The sequence below is a fragment of the Diadema antillarum genome, unplaced genomic scaffold, assembly GCF_040938485.1.
Source record: "Diadema antillarum isolate AM-2024a unplaced genomic scaffold, OU_Dant_1.0 seq00001162_RagTag, whole genome shotgun sequence".
In the NCBI taxonomy this organism is placed as follows: Eukaryota; Metazoa; Echinodermata; class Echinoidea; order Diadematoida; family Diadematidae; genus Diadema; species Diadema antillarum.
The window spans coordinates 613,845-632,681 of NW_027271971.1; the positions used below are offsets into that span (position 1 = coordinate 613,845).

The window sequence follows — 18,837 nt, forward strand, 5'->3', positions numbered from 1 at the left end:
AGAATTGGGCTTTTAACTTTTTGCGAGATACCAAGAAAACACTTATGATATAGTACAGAGCATACCACTTTAAGAGGAATTCAAAGTTTATTTGATGAAAATCGGGTTCGGAATAGCTGTAACATCCAAAAACAAAGTAAAACAAAGCGATCGTAATAAAGTGTGGGTCCCACATTTTATTAGAATCGCTCTTTTTTAGATATCTCAGCTATTTCAAAACCAATTTTCATCAAATAAACGTTGAATTCCTCATAAAATTACATGCTCTTTCATATTTCATAAGAGGTTTCTCATTATCTCACAAAAAAAAAAGTTAGAAACCTGATATTAGGTCTCAACCAAAAACTGTACGATCCCTTTAATGATTTTTTTTATTATCATAGTATGATTTAAAGGTACTGTTTACCATTGGGAGTCGTAATTTCAAAAATGTTAGAGTTATCACATTAATGATGCATACCTATGTGTAGGTGAGTTGTATCACAAAAATCCGAACATAGATATTACATATTATACATAATTCGCAATAAACCTAAGATAATGTAAGGAGTTATCGTTAATTTTCTAAATGAACCATAACGGTAGACGACTGTAATATTCTAGAAACACTTGCATTACAGTTACTTTTCCCATATTTTATATTTAACAATTCTTAACGTGGATTATACTGAATAACAATTTTACATTGGTTGTTTCCATCCCTAACTCACATTTTAGGCCTATTTTCAAGAAATAAAGCTGTGTTCTGATTTAATCTGCAATTGGTAAATGATACCGTTAACGATTGGTATCTATTTTTCGTTAAATAATGATGTCATAAGGTTTTTGATGATTTTTTCCCATGACTTTGCCAATCATTCCTTTCAATCTTTTATATTGTTGTCACGAGCTTTCAAAGGTGACACATTTCAGACGATGAATTTGAAATTATTGTTCATATGAAGTATTTTCTTTTCAAATGTTGTAGAAGATTTGAACACAATTTTCCCATTCTTCTTTGTTTCTTTACAATATGTCGCGTTCATCTATGTAACTTTTATATTCTGTCATTGAACGCGATGCAATTTACGTTTGTATATAAAGAATATATAATGTCGATTAAATTTAATCGCATTTAATATAAACCTAATTATTATTGGTATCAATAGTACATCAATAAATAATTATTATAAGCACAGGTATACACAATCAAACATGTGCATATGTTGCACTGAATGTATTTAATTGCGTTGAGCGTCACTCTGTGAACTTTTTTTTTCTTTTGTTTTGTTTTGTTTTTTTCTCTTTTGTAAAGGGAAACGCATCAGGAGATATTATGTCCACAAAAGTTTGTTCGGCACCGGGAAAGAAAGAAAAAAAAAGAGTCAAGTAACGCATTCAAATTTTCTGCTTTTTTATAGAAGATTGAAGCACACAGCTATAACTTTTAATAGCGAATCTACATGTATTTGTTTTCTTTCGTTAGGTACGCGCTGCACCTATGTTTAGTAAGTCTGAGTCAAGATCTTTGGTTATCAGGGATAACTGTCTGCATTAAATGATATGCATGGACTGCATAAAGTAATCTTTGTAAGCTGGTATTGCTTTTAGGCAGAACTCTTTTTCTGATTCCATTGCCTTCATGTGATCGCATTCCACAGGTGACCTGTCTCATGGTTGCAATCAGTACATAGTACATGCAGCACGCTGATCTGTACTCCAATCAAAGATATGTAAATTAGTCAATACGGAAGTTAGAATTGCCATGTGCAGTGCCCTCTTGTGGCGATCTATAGCCAGCCCGTTCCAAGACCCGAGCTCGACTTGCCACTGGGCGACTTCTCCCGGACCACATACCGCGAACCTCATTAGCTCTCCGCGGCGAGCGTCCGCCGGCTTTCACACTCGGAAAAGCATTCGCTACAAAAGTGCATTGATTAATATTTCCAGTCTGCTTGTAGCTAACGCAATTACAGGTCCTTAGTGCCGGCGACTTCTGATCCACGGTCTGGCTTTCCGAGATCCCGTTTTCCCCTGGCGATTCCATGTCTGTTTGGAGGTACACGAAGGAATAGCATGCCATGTAGCTGCCGAGCGTTCTGCAAAATGCCCTCAGGTGCGATTGTTTTTGCGGATTAAATGAGTCCACAGAGAATCATCAGGGATAAGTGAACCAGTTGCTACTAGGACAAGGACATAAAAAAAGTATAGCGAAAAGGATAGACAGGGGCAAGTTCAGGATACCTTTCATATCCTCATTTGCACTTTGTGACGAGGGGCCGTGCGATGACGTGTGGTATACCAGCGACCGACCATCGTCCGACAGCATAGAAATGAAAAATTGAGGTCGCCTCGCTTCTGCGCCTACATCTTTGCAACTCTTGACATCTGTAGATATCACTTTCATTAGATAGTGTGACAAAAATACGACAAGAGCAGGAGAGAGGGAGAGAGGGGGAGAAAGAGATAGGGAAGGAGAGAGACTTGAGCTTCGTTGCCCCCGGGATTCCCGCCATTTAAACTCGGGCGATATCGTCTGTCTTCAGGACGTGCAGGTGCATCTAGCATGCCCAGGGACGAGATCTGAACGCACCGTTTTGAAGGTAAGCCCCGGTTTCAAGCCTCGTAATTAATTAGCTAGCTGATACCACACTGGTGATGCGAAATGGTAGTGATGGAATGGACTGATGGATGTTGGTGTTATTGATGTCGTGAATTCGGTCGATCATTGTCCACTCTTTGCCAGCTATACATCTTTAGTGGACGCCAGTGGCAGGTCAGAGATGTGACAGTACGTAAACCTCTTGTGTTATTTCAAATGCGCAATGAAACCAGCCAGGGAAGACAACTGGAAAAGGGAGGATTAGCTGCATTATTTTATTTCTTAGCTCCGCGCTGAAACTTATGAAACCGTGTCAGGCTCGTGGAATTTGGAAAATTTAAATTGTTCATTTCAACTCAGTTTAATTCATTTTCATATTTCCACTTTTCAACATTGACAGTAATACAGGTAAGAATACAAGGTGCATGTATTTTGACTGCAGCAAAATACAAAGAACATACTGAACACAAATGAATGGTCATATCATTATATAAAGGTGTCGCAAGGAAAACAAAAAAGAAATATGATGTGAACGTGAAAGTCGTTCATACGGTTAACACCCCTATTAGATAGGCAGGATTCATGTTTTAATTTCTCAGACGATATTCAATAGAAGTTAACTTGATCGAAAGCTGTCATTACATGTTGGTTTGAGAGGGGGGATGTGACTGCTAATAAGAGGTACCATGATGTACCTCCGATCCGAAGTAATTCGATCAGGTTGTCAACATATTAACATACTTCTAACTGTTTAATTTCAAGCCGGATTCTCCTATCAGTTTTGAAAGGGCGAGGAAGTCGCCGAATATCCAGCAGGCTTCGCGTCTTCATTAGATAATGGATAGAATTCTGTCCATTGTATGTTGATTTTTTTAAATGAAGCCTGTACCTCGTCTAGCTTACTCTACAGTTTTATAGCAATGCTTGTATGCGGATACCAAAATACACTGTGGAATTGCCTGTAAATATTCATCGCGACACCAACAGGCTTGGAATGGTAACACCATGAATGAGAGAGAGAATTTACCCCTCCTTATAGCTGGCAACCTTTTCATACACTGTAACAGTGCCATCGGCAATTTTGAGGTGTTGTGCTGAATGGGTTAAAGCCACTACAAGATGAAAAAAATAACTTTAGTGGTTCAATATAGTTCTAAAATGCGAGTTAGGAATAGGAATAACCAACGTAAAGATCAGTAAATTAATCAGTTTAATCAATTGTAACTATTGTTACACAAAATGTTAATTATAGTTTCATAATATCGTTTCAAGAGCAAACCGTTTACAGTTATTGTTAATGGAGAAAGAACATTAGTCATATCTCCTTATATTTGCGAATTTATTGCCAAATTTGTATAATGTTATTATGTTTTGTGGTACAACTGAACTATACATAATTATGTATCAAACTAATGTGATAATTCTAACACTTTTTTCTTAATCACACTGCTCCCAACGGCAAACAGTGGCTTTAACCTCCGTTCTTTCCTCAGTATCTCACCTTATACTTTTCATCTGCACCTCCCTCCTCCTTCCCCCCAAGAAGACACCACCTCCTTCGCCTCGATACTCAATCTCTCAATCCACGCGAAGTGAAAAGATAAGTCACCGGCAATGCCTGGCATTCATCGCTGGTCGTGACGTTTCATACACTCATCTCGCCTCTAGGCCGCTGTGACGTCTACACGCATGATGACCGTGTTTCAATTTCTGCCTCCTATCTTCAATCTGTTCCCTCTTTCTCCCCACATCCTGCGCCACCCCCCCCCCCCACCCCCCTCCTCATCGTTCGGAGTGACCTCACACACTTATCCATGTGTCATTCTGTCACTTTCTCTGAGCTCTTTGGGTTCATTGCTTGCGCTTGTCCGTTGCGGCCCGCCGCGACAAACCACAGTGTGCACCCCTCTAGGCGTCATAACACCAGGAACTGAGGTACCCTTTGAAAGTAGTACCGCTCAACCTTATTATTCCTGTCTTGCTTTTAAAGACCTTGCAACAACAGAGTCGTCAAAGTAGAAGTTGACATCCGTTGCAATGCCCATGTGTAATTTTGTTTTTCGTTTTCACAGCAGTATTCACGCCTTTTCATTTAATAGTGAGAAATACTCGTTCCGCTTTCGTTAACCAGTTTAACAATTGCAGCAAGAAACTTGTAGAAACACTATGTCTGCAATCTTTTCTCTTCTATTTTTATGGCAGATATCATTTTGGACAGCGTCCATGACGGCACGTAAAATTCATGCCAACACACCAACACTCTTTTCCCATTGCCTAAACCTGTTCGATCAGAGGGCCATCTCTATATTCATCGATTATCTGTTCTCACTGCATTTGAAGTGGAAAGTGTGTGACGTAAGACCTGGCAAACAAAATGATTAATTACGAACTAAGTTCATGATTACGTGAGAAGTATCTTTCTACACATTACATTTTGATGCAAAAGAGGGACCAATACCTGACTACCCAAATTGGCGTAATTACCTGCTCGCGCAATCCCATGCTATTATTGCACATTTTGAATATAATGCGTGTATTTCAACTTCAACGCCTGGTTAAGGTGTTATGTAAAACACCATGACTTTACATCGATCACCCGGGGGGTGTCTATTCAGTATCCAAATTGGAAGAGAGAGAGAAAGAAAGGAGGAATCGATGCACAAACGGTCAAGTGTTTGACACTGTACGAGAGTTACGTAAGCTGGTCCCAGAATCCAATAATGAAGCATCCTTGCAACAATCAGGAACGAAATATAGAAATACATTGTACATACACACACTCAGGCCCACACGCAAAAAACAATAAAATAAAATAAAAAAAGATAACCACACACGCCAAATCTAAAGCGTACAAAAATAACAATTTAGAGTAAGTATACTGTCTGAGCAGTTCGCATCAGCAAGATAATTATGCTGACACTCTAGATGTGTCTATGACCCCATACGAAGAATGCCACCATCTGAATCACCATTACCACCACCACCACCACCACCACCACCACCACCATCATCATATCCACACCATCCTCATCATTTTACCCACTGGTAGAAAACCTTGCAGTGGGAGCATTATATTATATCAGATTGAGTTGTGAACGCCTATCCAAAGATTCTCAGTTCGAGCTGTGACCAAGACGTACATCCATGGAATGTTTCTCGCCACGCTTTTCGCCCATCACAGTCATGTCCATCTTGACCATTGTGTATAGAAACCTCGCAATATTGGAGGTAATACATTGGCGAAGCCAGCTTTAAGGAGAACAGTGCTTACACTGAAGAAGCTATAGACTGGATTTTAAAGACCACGATGGTGATGGTGATGACAATGATGGTGATGATGATGATGATGTCTCCATTTGCATTTTTTTTAGGTCAGTTGCCCTCTTCTCTACCTTTGAAGATTTCCATCGAACCTTTCTGTCCATCAAATTTTTGTCGTCGCCTTCTCTGTTCAGTAAATTTCCGTTCCCTCCGCATTTACTGAAAACCATTCCTCTTTACCTGAGTATGTTGATTTATATATATATATATATATATATATATATATATATATATATACATATATATATATATATATATGCACACGCACACGTTTACTTGTATGTTTGTGAGTGTGTGTGTGTGAGTGTGTGTGTGTGTGTGTGTGTGTGTGTGTGTGTGTGTGTGCGTGCTAGCGTGTGTATGTGTACATCTCATATTCTTTACAAACGTACTGCAGAAGCTGTTTTGGCGCCACATTTTCCACGCATCCTTGTTCTGCCCTGTTTAATCAATCAATTAGCAGATCAATGAAGCGAGGAGATAGAGTAACCGGAAGAAATGGCTTCAAACAAGACTTGGTATAACCATAGTGAAAGTAAAACATATAACCATACAATATGCAAATATACAAAAAGACATTATGTGCCAATATTGACATATCATGTAAAAGAAACACTATTTAAAGGCAATCTATAGTTGTTACAGAAAGATTGCAAATGCTTGTTTGTAACGGATTCCTTGAGATGTGTTTCTTGATAGGAGACAAGTGACTCCTGAACCCTTTCAGGTGTTGGCTGCTAGATACGTAACTCCTGCTTTAAATGAGACCCCCGGATGATTTTAAGATTTTTATATTTGAACAACAATAAATTACTTTATGAGTACAGAGTTTCAGAATTTATAGTGATTGTATGGGATGAGGAATAAGAATGTTTTCAAAATTTATAAAAACAAACTTCAATGAACAAGGATGATGACATGCAGCCTCCACAAGAATGTATGAGTTGGGGATCAAGGAAACAGAACAACAGAAGAAGGTATGCATACATTCCACGCAGGTGAAATAATTGTCAATCAAGCGGTATTGTAATGGAATTACAATGCTACATTTCTGAAAAACGTGAGACTCCTATGTCATCAACACTGTTCAGCGTAATTTGTTTAAAGGACAAGTTCACCTTCATAAACATAACGATTGAGAGAATGCAACAATATTAGTAGAACACATCAGTGAAAGTTTGAGGAAAATTGGACAATCGATGCAAAAGTTATGAATTTTTAAAATTTTTGTTTTGGAACCGCTGGATGAGGAGACTACTACAGCTTGTGAGTCATATGCGTACAACAGTATAAAGAAAATATAAAGAAAATTCAACATATTTTCACTTTTTTCGCATAATAAAAGAGCACTTGACTTGCCTCTTTCTAAAGGCAGGGGGAATAATATTACCCATAACATTTGTCGGTAACGAGTCGGGGGAATGTGTACTTTTTTCGTAAGATGAAATTTTGTGAAATTCTCTTTATATTTTCCTTATATTGTTGTACGCATGTGACATCTAAGTTTTTCACACACTGCAGTAGTCTTCTCATCCAGCGGTTACTGCACAAAAACTTCAAAAATTCATAACTTTTGAACGGATTGCCCGATTTTCCTCAAACTTTCAATGATGTGTTCTACTAATATTGCTACATTCTCTCAATCCTTATGTTTATGAAGGTGAACTTGTCCTTTAAGATTTTCCAGAGTATTGGTTTCTCTGCTCAAAGACCACAACAAATTCCACAAAGCTATGCATGAATTCATGTATCGATTTATTTACGATTTTGTACTACATTATGTGAAATTATGAAAAGGGTCTGGAATGCTCCTTTAAAGTGTCCCTTGTTCGTGCTCACATACCCAGCTCCAATCCACCGCCTGATAGAGAATTTTGGTGTTTTTGCTCAAGGCTGTATCATTTTTATCAAGAATTCCAACTGCTCAATCAAACTACCACTGACACCTCCCAAGACCATAAAAATTTAGTTTAAGATTTCATGTATAGACATTCCATAGACATTTTCTTATCAAACGGTGGTTATAAATCAACACAGGGAGATCGATGAAAATTGGAAGGAAAATAGGGGGAAACAGGTTGCATTTTTTAAAGCTTTGACCATTTCACCGCCAGCACATGGCCAGTGAGTCATGGAATGCAGCGACGTAATGGACACGTGAAACAGGTGTTTTGATCATTTGAACTTGACGTCGCTTGCACAGCACATTTCATATTTTACAACGGAATAACTTCGCTTCTCGAGCAGTGTTATTCATATGTTGTTGTGTCTATTGATATTAGCTCCTATTCGATTCACAATTAATTTCATTTGTTTTTTTCAACAGCACACAAATATGGTTTGTATGATTATGAGGTCACGACATAGTGAAATCAATTGGCAAATATTCTTTTGAAATAAATCTACTTGTCATTACAATTCAAGGCATGCTCAGCGAAAATAGATGGTTTCACTAAAGAGTATTGTTTGCAATGCGCTGGGTCCCTCAAAGAAAAGACAAGTCACACATGAATAGACTACTAAAGAAAAAGTTTTGAATGCAGATTATAAATTGAGATTATTTAGTGTAGCCAAAAAGGATGAAACAGAAGTATAGTGTAGAATATTGGAAGTACTTTCAGGAGAGGTACAAGTTCTGGGTAAAGAAAGAGAAGCAATTACTAGTATAGACTTATCTCCGATACTGTGATGTGAGTATACCTTAACAGTAGTAGTGCTGGTGGTGATTTTAGAGGTAGCTGAAGTAGCATTGAATAATGTTAAAGTAGCAGCGGAGTTATCTGATAGTGAGACTGGGAATGAATAAGAACAGGGGGTTTTTTTTCGACAATAATATTATCTGTAGCGTGTACCTGTACGTATAGGTCTACGCCTGATTCGTCAGACTGTACATCCAGAAGCTGAATTGAGCTCAATAGCTGAATAAAACCAATCGATCCGACAATAACAATATTAGGCTTGCAAAATGAATGGGGAGAAAAGGAAGATTATCTGTTTTCAGCAAAGACCGGGGTCTGCTTTCAAAGGAGTGAGTAGTTAGTCGTCAAATCCGTTAGATGCAAGCCATAATGGCATTAGTTCTAGCTGATATCTCTGGCTGGATTAGGCGCGCCGCATTCAAATTGAAACGACCGCTATATACATGCGTGGTTGAAATTCAGTTCAGTTCAGTTTTCAGTTCAGTTCAGTTTGTTTAAAAGTCAAATCCTAAATGCAGATATTATATAGGGATTCAAAAGTCATGGGGTGGTAGAGATTGTGTTTTTCTTCTACAAAATTACTTCACTCGGTCGAGAAGAGATCTCTTTTGGTATTCTCTCTATTACATGGTATAAAAATAAAAAAAGCGCAACCGTTCATCCCTCATGTTTGTATAACGCAAGCGGGTCAGCCGTAAATGTTGCTATCTGCCCCCATTTTCAAGAAGAAGTATGGGGGATGAGATAGGGCACAATGAAACGAAGAAAATTATGTGTTAGAGCAATGATGTCACCTGAAGAACCCAACCAAAGAATTCAATATCACTGGCTTGTTGTGAAATAGCAAATCATTTATTGTTTCAGTAATTTCCCTCTGTTTGGGACGGTGAATCGACAGCAAAACTGGAGGGTAGTGGACAGGTGGAAGTGGCGGTTATGGTAGTGTATAGTATGTACGTGTGTTTGGGAGGAGGGGTACCTATTTCTCGTACATAGAGATGTAATTTTGGTGACTAAAATATGACACCATAGAGGTCAATCATGTTAGAATCAGAATCATATCAAACGAAACTATTCTTTTTTTATTTGTTTAAAGTTTACGTATGCACACTGAACATTAGAATAAATACCAGAAGCAATCTCCCTACTATCTGATTTCACTGCCAATAATCCCTACTCAAACATAATACTGTCATTTGAGAGAAAGAGATAATTAGATAGATAGATTGATAGATAGATATATAGACTGATGGATATAGACAGGCAGATAGATAGATAGATACATGTACACTAGATAGATAGATAGATGATAGATTGATAGATACATATGGATAGATAGATTATAGATTAATAGATGAAGATAGACAGACAGACAAACAGACAAAACGACAGACAGATAGACAGAGAGAGGGAAAGAGAAGAATGACATGATCTACTTTTTTTTTTTAATATCACAGTTTGTCAGTATACAGTCGTGTACGTAGGTATAGAAATAGCGTGAGATGATCTTTCCTCGTTGGCAGCTTGGAAGCTCTGTGTAGACAGCAGTCATGGTAACGCAAATATTCAATTAGGCTTTAGTGTGGGGTAAAAGTGTGAAGTCTATGCACACTATTGAATATACCACCTGTCCTGGTCTATACATCATGCCGTCTCCTTTTTGTCCTCACATTTGACATGTCAAGGTGTTCTCTTTAACCCCCCCCCCCCCACACACACACACACCGCAATAGAAATGTCAGATGCGCACAGGACAGCGGCTTTTCAATGCACAGAGTTAGGAGATAAGTTAAGTGGTTCCTGCTTTTGCTAGCAGTTATTTCATTTTTATTCATTTCATTTTTATTTATCTTTTTTTTTCCAGATTTTACCATAATGAACATAAGAACCTATATACGACAGTAACCTGTTGCACGAACTTGAAGCTCTTGTTGCATGAAGAAGAAAATCGAACATAGAAAACAAGGTTGCAGTCTATTATTTTGTTTCGAATCACACTTTCAGTATCCAATTGTTCAGGTTTGCCTTGAATATTTTACGAAGCAACATTTTACTGGAACGCTCAGTCATTTTACTTTCTCATGGCCACGCTTAGCAGTACGTTCGTTTCATATTGTGAACCTACGCTTCGACAACCAACACCAGACATTAACTTCGACGTATTAAGAAAATTGAAGAGTATATATACGTACTAAAGACTCGGAGAAAGAAGAAAGCGAAACGTTTATTTGATTTGTAGCCTTTCCTCCATGCCATGTAAATACCTTCACAATTTATTTTTGTCCTTGTTCGCTGAAGCGCTTAGCGAATTATTGAATTTGCGCTCTAGAAAAACTGTTCATCATCATCATTATTATTGTTGTTGTTGTTCTACAAAGTGTACTTTGAAAAAACAAACAAACAGCAATATTAAAGGAATACCATGGAGCAAATCTAAGAATTGAATGCATTCTTAGACTCTCAGTTAAACTTGAATCGTTATCCCCTTGAAACGTGCCCATTGACAACCGACCTCCAATGTAGACCTTCCCTTGATATGATAATTATCATCACCGAACCGGACACGCACTTGTACTTTTAACTGTTTTTCTTTCTCAATGTTAAATAGATGTACCGCTTACTTGGAAACAGTGGAGGTAGATCCTGTAGATTGATTACAAATACTGTATTCCAACACTTCATATCAACCGAGTTCATAAAATATCTAAGTCAGATTGTCACCCATGACCAGGCGCAGGTACATATGACCAATGATTTCACTTTACTTACATAAGACATAATGATGTCAGTGGCTAGATGTGACGCGGTGAACAGCAGCCAAAGTAAGGTAATTAGACAAAGAAGTCGACGCGAACTGACAACCAGATTTCCACGAGTGTTAATCACATAGTGAATACAATGTAAGAGCTAGAGGCAAAGGAACTCCTTTAGAACTTAAATCTTTGTGGTGGGAAAAAATGAATTGAGATTGTTACGTAAGAAGAATCTTTATGTGATTGAGAAAGGATTATTGGCAAAGAGGTTTTACCAGCTTGAAAGAGAGATGGAGTTTAACGCATCCCTCTGCGATACCAGCAAAATGATTGACTCCATGTGAAATGTCGTTCTTTAAAGTATAATAAATATAATACAGGCCTAGTTATACATAGTACTGGTGGCTTCAAGTGAGGTTTCAAAGCTTATAGGTCTATAAAAAAAGACCAATTTCTTAAAGGCATAATTTACCATTTGCAGATGAAACAAAAACCCAGCATTAGTGCTTCAAAATAGTTCTAAAATGTGCTTTAGGGATAGAAACAACCAATGTAAAAGTCTGAACCAGTAAAATCGATGTCAAGTGTTCTTAAATATACACAATGTGAACAATATTTATAATAAAAGTGTTTCCACACCAGACCGTCTACAGTTATGGTTTAATGAGAAAAAACAGTTATATCTCGTTATATTTTAGGCTTTATTGCACAAAAAATTATATGGTAGGATGTTTTGTGATAGGACTACAACTGACCTACACATATGCATCAAAAGTGATATCTTGAACATTTTTTAATCGCTGTTCCCAAAGATAAAACAGGACCTTTGACTGCTATGATGTACTCCAGAGTTTACTCCCCCAGGCTCTTTGTCATTACTTTTCTCTATTATATCTTTTTATGATTATATATGTATATATATATATATATATACATATATATATATATATACGCACATCCCCCCCCCCACACACACACAGCACAAACATACACAATTTCACATGTACAGGTAAACAGCCACACATCTTCCTTCGAAGTCATCGGGCGACATTGTAACGCTATGAAAGAATTAGGGTACTCTTGATGACCCACTGTTAATCCCTATGGGCTAACCGATGGGCATCCACGGATCCACAATCTTACCCATGGCTAATCCTAACTCTGTAAGCGGCTCTGTGTGGGTACCTCTAGGTAAAATATTGCCTAACTGACGAAGGGATTTGGCGAAAAGAAGCTGCCTTACAAGGTTCAGATTCTTGCTTTATCATACTCCCGGTAGGAGGGGCATTGTAATAGGATGATCATAGCCTATACGCATTCCACTCATCGGATCTGTGACGCCCCTCTTTATTCAATCAAATCTTGGATTCTTGAAGAAGAAGGGGAAAAAAGAACTTACAATACATGTACCTTCTATTTCAAGTAGCCTGTAGGGTCGGAGAAATTTCAAACGAAATGTCTCGCCTATTTGTGACCGAAAGCGGCTCAAAGCAAGAGAAGTCAGTACTTCGGTAATGATGTGAAAATGTCTATTGAAACTTTTTTGACAACCACCGGAAATGTATCGTTCTTTTCTTTAGCCATGAAGATAATCATCTAGATATGGGACTTTAAACGCTAACCAACTGGGTATAGAGGCAAGAAATAAGAGTGCGACTGAACAAACATTTGAACGGAAGTCATCTGAATGCACGGTGAATCCAATCTAGAAGATGGAAATAGCAATAAAAAATAAAAAATGTTTTGTTGACAGTCGCATCAACAAGAGCATCGATGGAACAGATGTTTGTTTGTTTGTTTGTTTTGTCTGTTTTAGGGAGGCTGTATTTTCCCCAAATATTATCATATTTGATGCGGCATGCATTGTTTTCATCATCTGCTCACAAAGTTGTAACGTGCAAAATGCAGAAAGAATAAGAAAAAATGATGCCCTCACGGAATTATCGATATTACGTGTAAATATAGCAACAAATGAAAACAAGAATGCGTTACGTACATATACTTCTCGTATTACGATGAAAACAAGCTTTACTTTCCCACAAACAAACACCGTTATTACACACCAAAACACCCACGCGCATGAAAATACTCTCCTCAATTTGATAGAGATGATACTCTAAACGATGTATTCATCTTTGCCATCAGAACATAAAAACGTCTTAACAACAATTTCTTCCCAGAAAAAAAAAAAAAAGGAAGGATGAAGATGGAATGAAAGATTATGTGGGATGAAGCGTGTTGAACTCACACGTACATGCGTGCGCGATCAACGATAATAGCACGGCTGTTTGTTGAGCGATATACCATGCTGGGCAAGTCAGAGGTCGAACGAACGTTTGCGTTATGAGGTAAAAAACTAATTACGCTTGACTTGATCGAGAAGCGAAGAATTGCACCTGTTGACATCATAAGACTAAACTCAATTGAAAATCGAGTGAAGCACATGCCAAAGGCGTTATATTATTTCCATCCAACTGAATTTGTTTGTCCGTAGAAGTTCGAGTACATTTGCCGTTGAAGTATTTTTGACGTAAACGCTTGAATTTCTTTCGCAGCGTAAGGTGTCAATGTTTGCATTTTATCCAATAATTGCAGCAACAGGGAACTTCTGAAGTGTAGAAACAACAACACCCCCAACAACAACATCACCACCACCACCAACAACAACAACAACAACAACAACAACAAAAACAAAAACAACAAACAAATCAACCCACGGGATCGACAGGTTAATGCACTCTTCAGGTTTGAAATTATTTCGGTGCTTGGTACTGTAGAACACCTCTTTCAAAGCAGTAGAAAAAGAGCTTAAAATTTGTTTAAAGTCAAAAAATAAAAATGAATATTTTGGATTTATATCTAAAAAAGAAATCCACCCCAAATTAAATAGATTTCAAAAGAAAGAGAAAAAACATTCCCTATAGAATGACACAAAATTGACAGAAATCGGATAAGAAATAAGAAAGATATGACATTTTGTAATTTCACAATTTTTCGGAAAACATTTCTTGACCAGTCCTTATAAATATTCAAATGAGTGAGTTGATGATGTCATACTCTCACAATTTTTAATATATGTTATATCACTATGAAATTCGGGAGAAAATTGTTATTTTTAGCTCATACAAAGCATGTTCCCATAACAAGATATATCAGAGTTAACAATTGTTCCTTTTTGTATGTTGGGTGGTTTTAAGACAATTATTTTCATATTTGTACAGCTGAAACATGAGATATCTGTCATTTTTGTTTATGAAAAGAATAAGAAATTTTAAGTGCATGACATCGTTAACTTGCTGATTTGAATATTCATAAGGACTGGTCGAGTGTTTTCCCCCCAAAATGTGAAATTTCAAAATGTCATATCTTCCTTATTTCTTATCCGATTTTTGTCATTTGTGTACCGTTCTGTAGGGAATATTGTTTTTTTTTCTCTTTCCTTGGAAGTCTATTATTTATTTATTTTTTTTTTTTGGTGGATGTCCTCTCTAAAGTAAAGCTATGATTTTAGGGTTGCCATATTGGTCGATGACGTCCAGTAGCTGCATATGCTCAGAAAGAAGAAGAAAAAAAAGATCGGTTTCAAAGACGAAGCACAATACAGTTAATACGCCACTACGGCATTCGTGTAATATGTATAAAAAATTATTGCAAAGTGTTTTGCATGCCATCTGATGTCGGTTTGTGTCAACTTGGCTGCTTCTTTTCCCGTTTGTTTCTTTATTAGGTAATCTATTTTGCTTATCAACTCTTTGGGGAGAAAAAAATTTGGGGGGTAGAGCTATGTGTTTTTCTTTATATTATATAATTCGTATCAGATGCTCACGTGTTTCTAGATGGACTTATTATACTCGCTGAATTGTATAATTTCTGAATGCTGATTGAATATCTGTACCAATATTCTGTATAATATTCTGACCCTCACATGGTGGCTTTTAGGATGAAAAGACATCGCAACTGCGCCATCAGTGCCTTCAAATTCTACATCGAATAACCGTACACCGTGTGTGTCGTAATGATATAAAAATCTGGCGAGACAGTTTTTGTCGCGGCAGAGTCTTTGTTGTTGCTGTTTTTTTCTCACCAGTGACGTAAAAGCTGCTATCTAACACGGGGATCTGATGAATCTTGTGTATGTCACACAGACAATTTCATTGCTCAACACCTTTTGTAACGGCACAGAACATCACGTACTGTTTCGTGTACACAAGCTGCACATTTAACCGGGATAATATGGACAAATATTTGGATATCTACCATTCATATGACTGAAACTTTTTCCAACGTAACCCATATACTCACCTTAAAGCAACAATGATAATCTAAATAAAAAAAGAATAGATAGTGCGAATATTTATAATCTAGAGATGATTACATGCAAAGTATTTTTAGTATAGTTGTTGACGTCACAACGACTGGAGGCCATTAAAATGTTTCACAAAGCCGTACCTGCAACGAAAGAAATACAGTTACACTGTTGTTGCTTATTCATGTATGAAGGGCAAGTTAAAAAAAAGTTTCATTCTATGAGTAAACAGTCTGCTTATCTATACGCTCCTCCGCTTTATGTCCTCATCAATATTCAAGTACGCAGTCATTTTTCCTGTTTTCGTCATTCATGCTTTCGCTATTTTTACGCAATCTAAATGGCATCCCAGACGATTTTCATAATTTCACATCACGTAGTACATAAAATCAACAGTCAACAGCTCCGTGTACGGATTTGTGGAATTTATTGTGGTCCTTGAGCAGAGAAACTAATACTCTGAAAAAAAAAAAAATTAAACAAATTACACTGAACAATGTTGATGATATAGGAGCCTCACATATTTCGGAAATGGAGCAGTGTAATTCCATTACAATACCGCTTGCTTAATAAGTTCACCTATGTAGAATCTATGCATGCCTTCTTCTCTTGTTCTGCTTCCTTGAGCCCTAACTCATGAATTCCGGTGAGGCTGCCATGTCATCTTCCTTACTCATTGCAATTTGTTATGAATTTGAAAACATTCTTATTTCTCATGAACAATTTAACTCCTTTTTATTTAAAAGATGAATTTGAAATTGTAACTCATTCCTACCCCTCCCGTTTTGGGCAGAAATCAAGACTTCCCAAACCTAGAACTGAATATTTGAAGAAATCATTTAAGTATAAATATGCTAAGGAATATAATGACCTTCCCATGGATATCAAAATTTCCCCCAGTGTTTATATATTTAAATCTAAAATAAGTATGTTTAAGGTCACTGCCCCGTTGATTTAATTTTTTTTTCTTTTTGCTGATGAAAAAGAGTTATTGCAGAAATATTTGAATTAGTACAGGTTATTGAAAATTATGATTTATTATTTTTCCACTCCCTTTCATTTGTATCCTTCTCTTTTGCTATTGGCCATTTGATGTTGTTGTTGTTGTTTTCTTTCTCTCAATTTATGTATTTCAAATATGTACATTTTTACAAGAGTTATGTATTTCATAATGTCACATTGTATTTGTATAACTTCCATGTTCTGGACCCCATGGAAGACCAGCGATGCCATGTTGGCATCGCTGAATATGGGCCATCCAGCCGTTGTTGTTTTTATACGGAAAATAAAATCAATCGATCAATCTCATCTCAATCACTATAAATTCTGAAACTCAGTACTCAGTATAACTAATCTATAGTTGTTCAAATGTAAAAGTTTGAAAATCATCCGGCGGTCTCCTTTAATAACAGTGTGTCAATGCATGTGTGTGAAGATGAACTTGTGATCTTCGTGTTTATAGGTAAGTTTATGAACAATAAGAAGATACATTCCATCAACATAATATCATTCAGAAAGATGAAAGAAAAAGAAAGTTTAATGCAAAGAAACAGAAGAAAGAATAAGCATATGGAAAGCGGACATTTAAAAGACTCGAAAAGAATAACAAGAGGAAAGACAAAAGGCATTAGGACTACAAGACCCTGCTGGAAGTAACACAGTGTCCCACAGTGTGAGAAACATAGTGTGAACATAGTGTGAACACAATGTGAACACATTATGAACACAGAGTGAAATCACTTCACACTGTTAAATTCGAGCGTTTTAACAATGTGAACACACTGTGAAACATCAATTCAGAGTGTGACACAGAACATTACCATGTGAACACTCTATATGAAAACCAAACCACAATGTGAAATCATCTCCACACTGTTAAATTCGAGGGTTTTAACAATGTGAACACACTGTGAAACATCAATTCACAGTGTGACACAGAACATTACCATGTGAACACTCTATGAAAACCAAACCACAATGTGAAACATCTCCACACTGTTAAATTCGAGCGTTTTCACAGAGTCGACTATGTAACCACACTGTGAACACACTGTGGAACACGTTGTTCTTTCCGGAAGGGGAAGAAGGAAAGTGAAGAGAGAAAGAGAAAAAAGAGATAAAGAGATACACAAGTCAGAAGCATGGTGAAAAACAACAATTAAGAGATAGAGAACGAGAGGAAAAGGAATAAGACGATGAATAATGAGGAGTAGGAGGGGGAGGAGGAGGAGGAGGAGGAAGAGGGGGAGAAGGAAGAAATAGGAGGGGAGGAGGATGTGGAATATTGAAAACTGAACATGATGCATCATCGAGGTGCATACAAGCGGAGGCGAGTGTTCCACGCGGATGATATTAGATTCCGGGAGTGAGTAATCTTAATGAGAGAGAACATTGTCTTTTCAATTATCCCGGATAGGGAGAATGGAACGAAGGCCACGGAGATAGTAGAGAGGAAATCATAGCCACATTAACAGAATATCGGGGGCCTTCTGAAAGTGGTACGCCTACCATTATATTTAATATCATGAAGGTATAGCGTTGTCTTCGGAAAACGTAATGGACCCCAATTAGGCTTGCTTCGACTCATTTGATTTAACTACGAATGCATACCTTCAAGACAAAAGTGGAACTCAAAAGAACATGATGTTTTAGGGAGCGATTCTAGACTTAGACGGTCCTGCAGCGCAGTTTATCCAGGACTTTCGGCACGCTTCGACATTTCGTAGGGACAAGGAGAGCGGCTTTTCCGACGTTTCATTAAATAGTCGTGTGATAAGGTTTAAATTGTGTGCACTCATTTTCTAGCTAGATGTGTTTGATTTGTGATGATAAATTAGAGGACGACAAGGACAGATAAATGTTGATATATAATGCACATATGATAATATTAAACAGATATAGATAAAGATCGATAGATGCATAGAGGAAGAGAAGGAGAGTAATGAGAAACTTGTATTATTTCCTGTACGCACATTGAAGAAAGGAAGACAAATAAAAGAAACGACATGATCGGAAATTTAAAACGGAATACCATATTAGACGGTGGTTCATGCTTGTAGGATAAAATGAGTTGTGTAGGAATTCCCCCCCCCCCTAAAAAAGGACTATACATTTGTCTACATGCAACAGCATGGGTATGGTGAATGCTTCTTTTGAACTTGTTATCGTTAATGATAA

At 37.3% G+C, this 18,837-nt stretch overlaps 1 protein-coding gene across 1 annotated transcript in view; it reads left to right on the top strand.

Moving 5' to 3' along the window:
• The first annotated feature begins 1,921 nt into the window (after positions 1–1,921).
• Positions 1,922–18,837, top strand: part of LOC139744354 (uncharacterized) — a 62,547-nt gene continuing 45,631 nt past the window's right edge. Inside the window, exon 1 of the mRNA XM_071654795.1 lies at positions 1,922–2,582. The gene's annotated coding sequence lies outside the window, so the exon portion shown is untranslated. The remainder of the gene's footprint in view (positions 2,583–18,837) is intronic.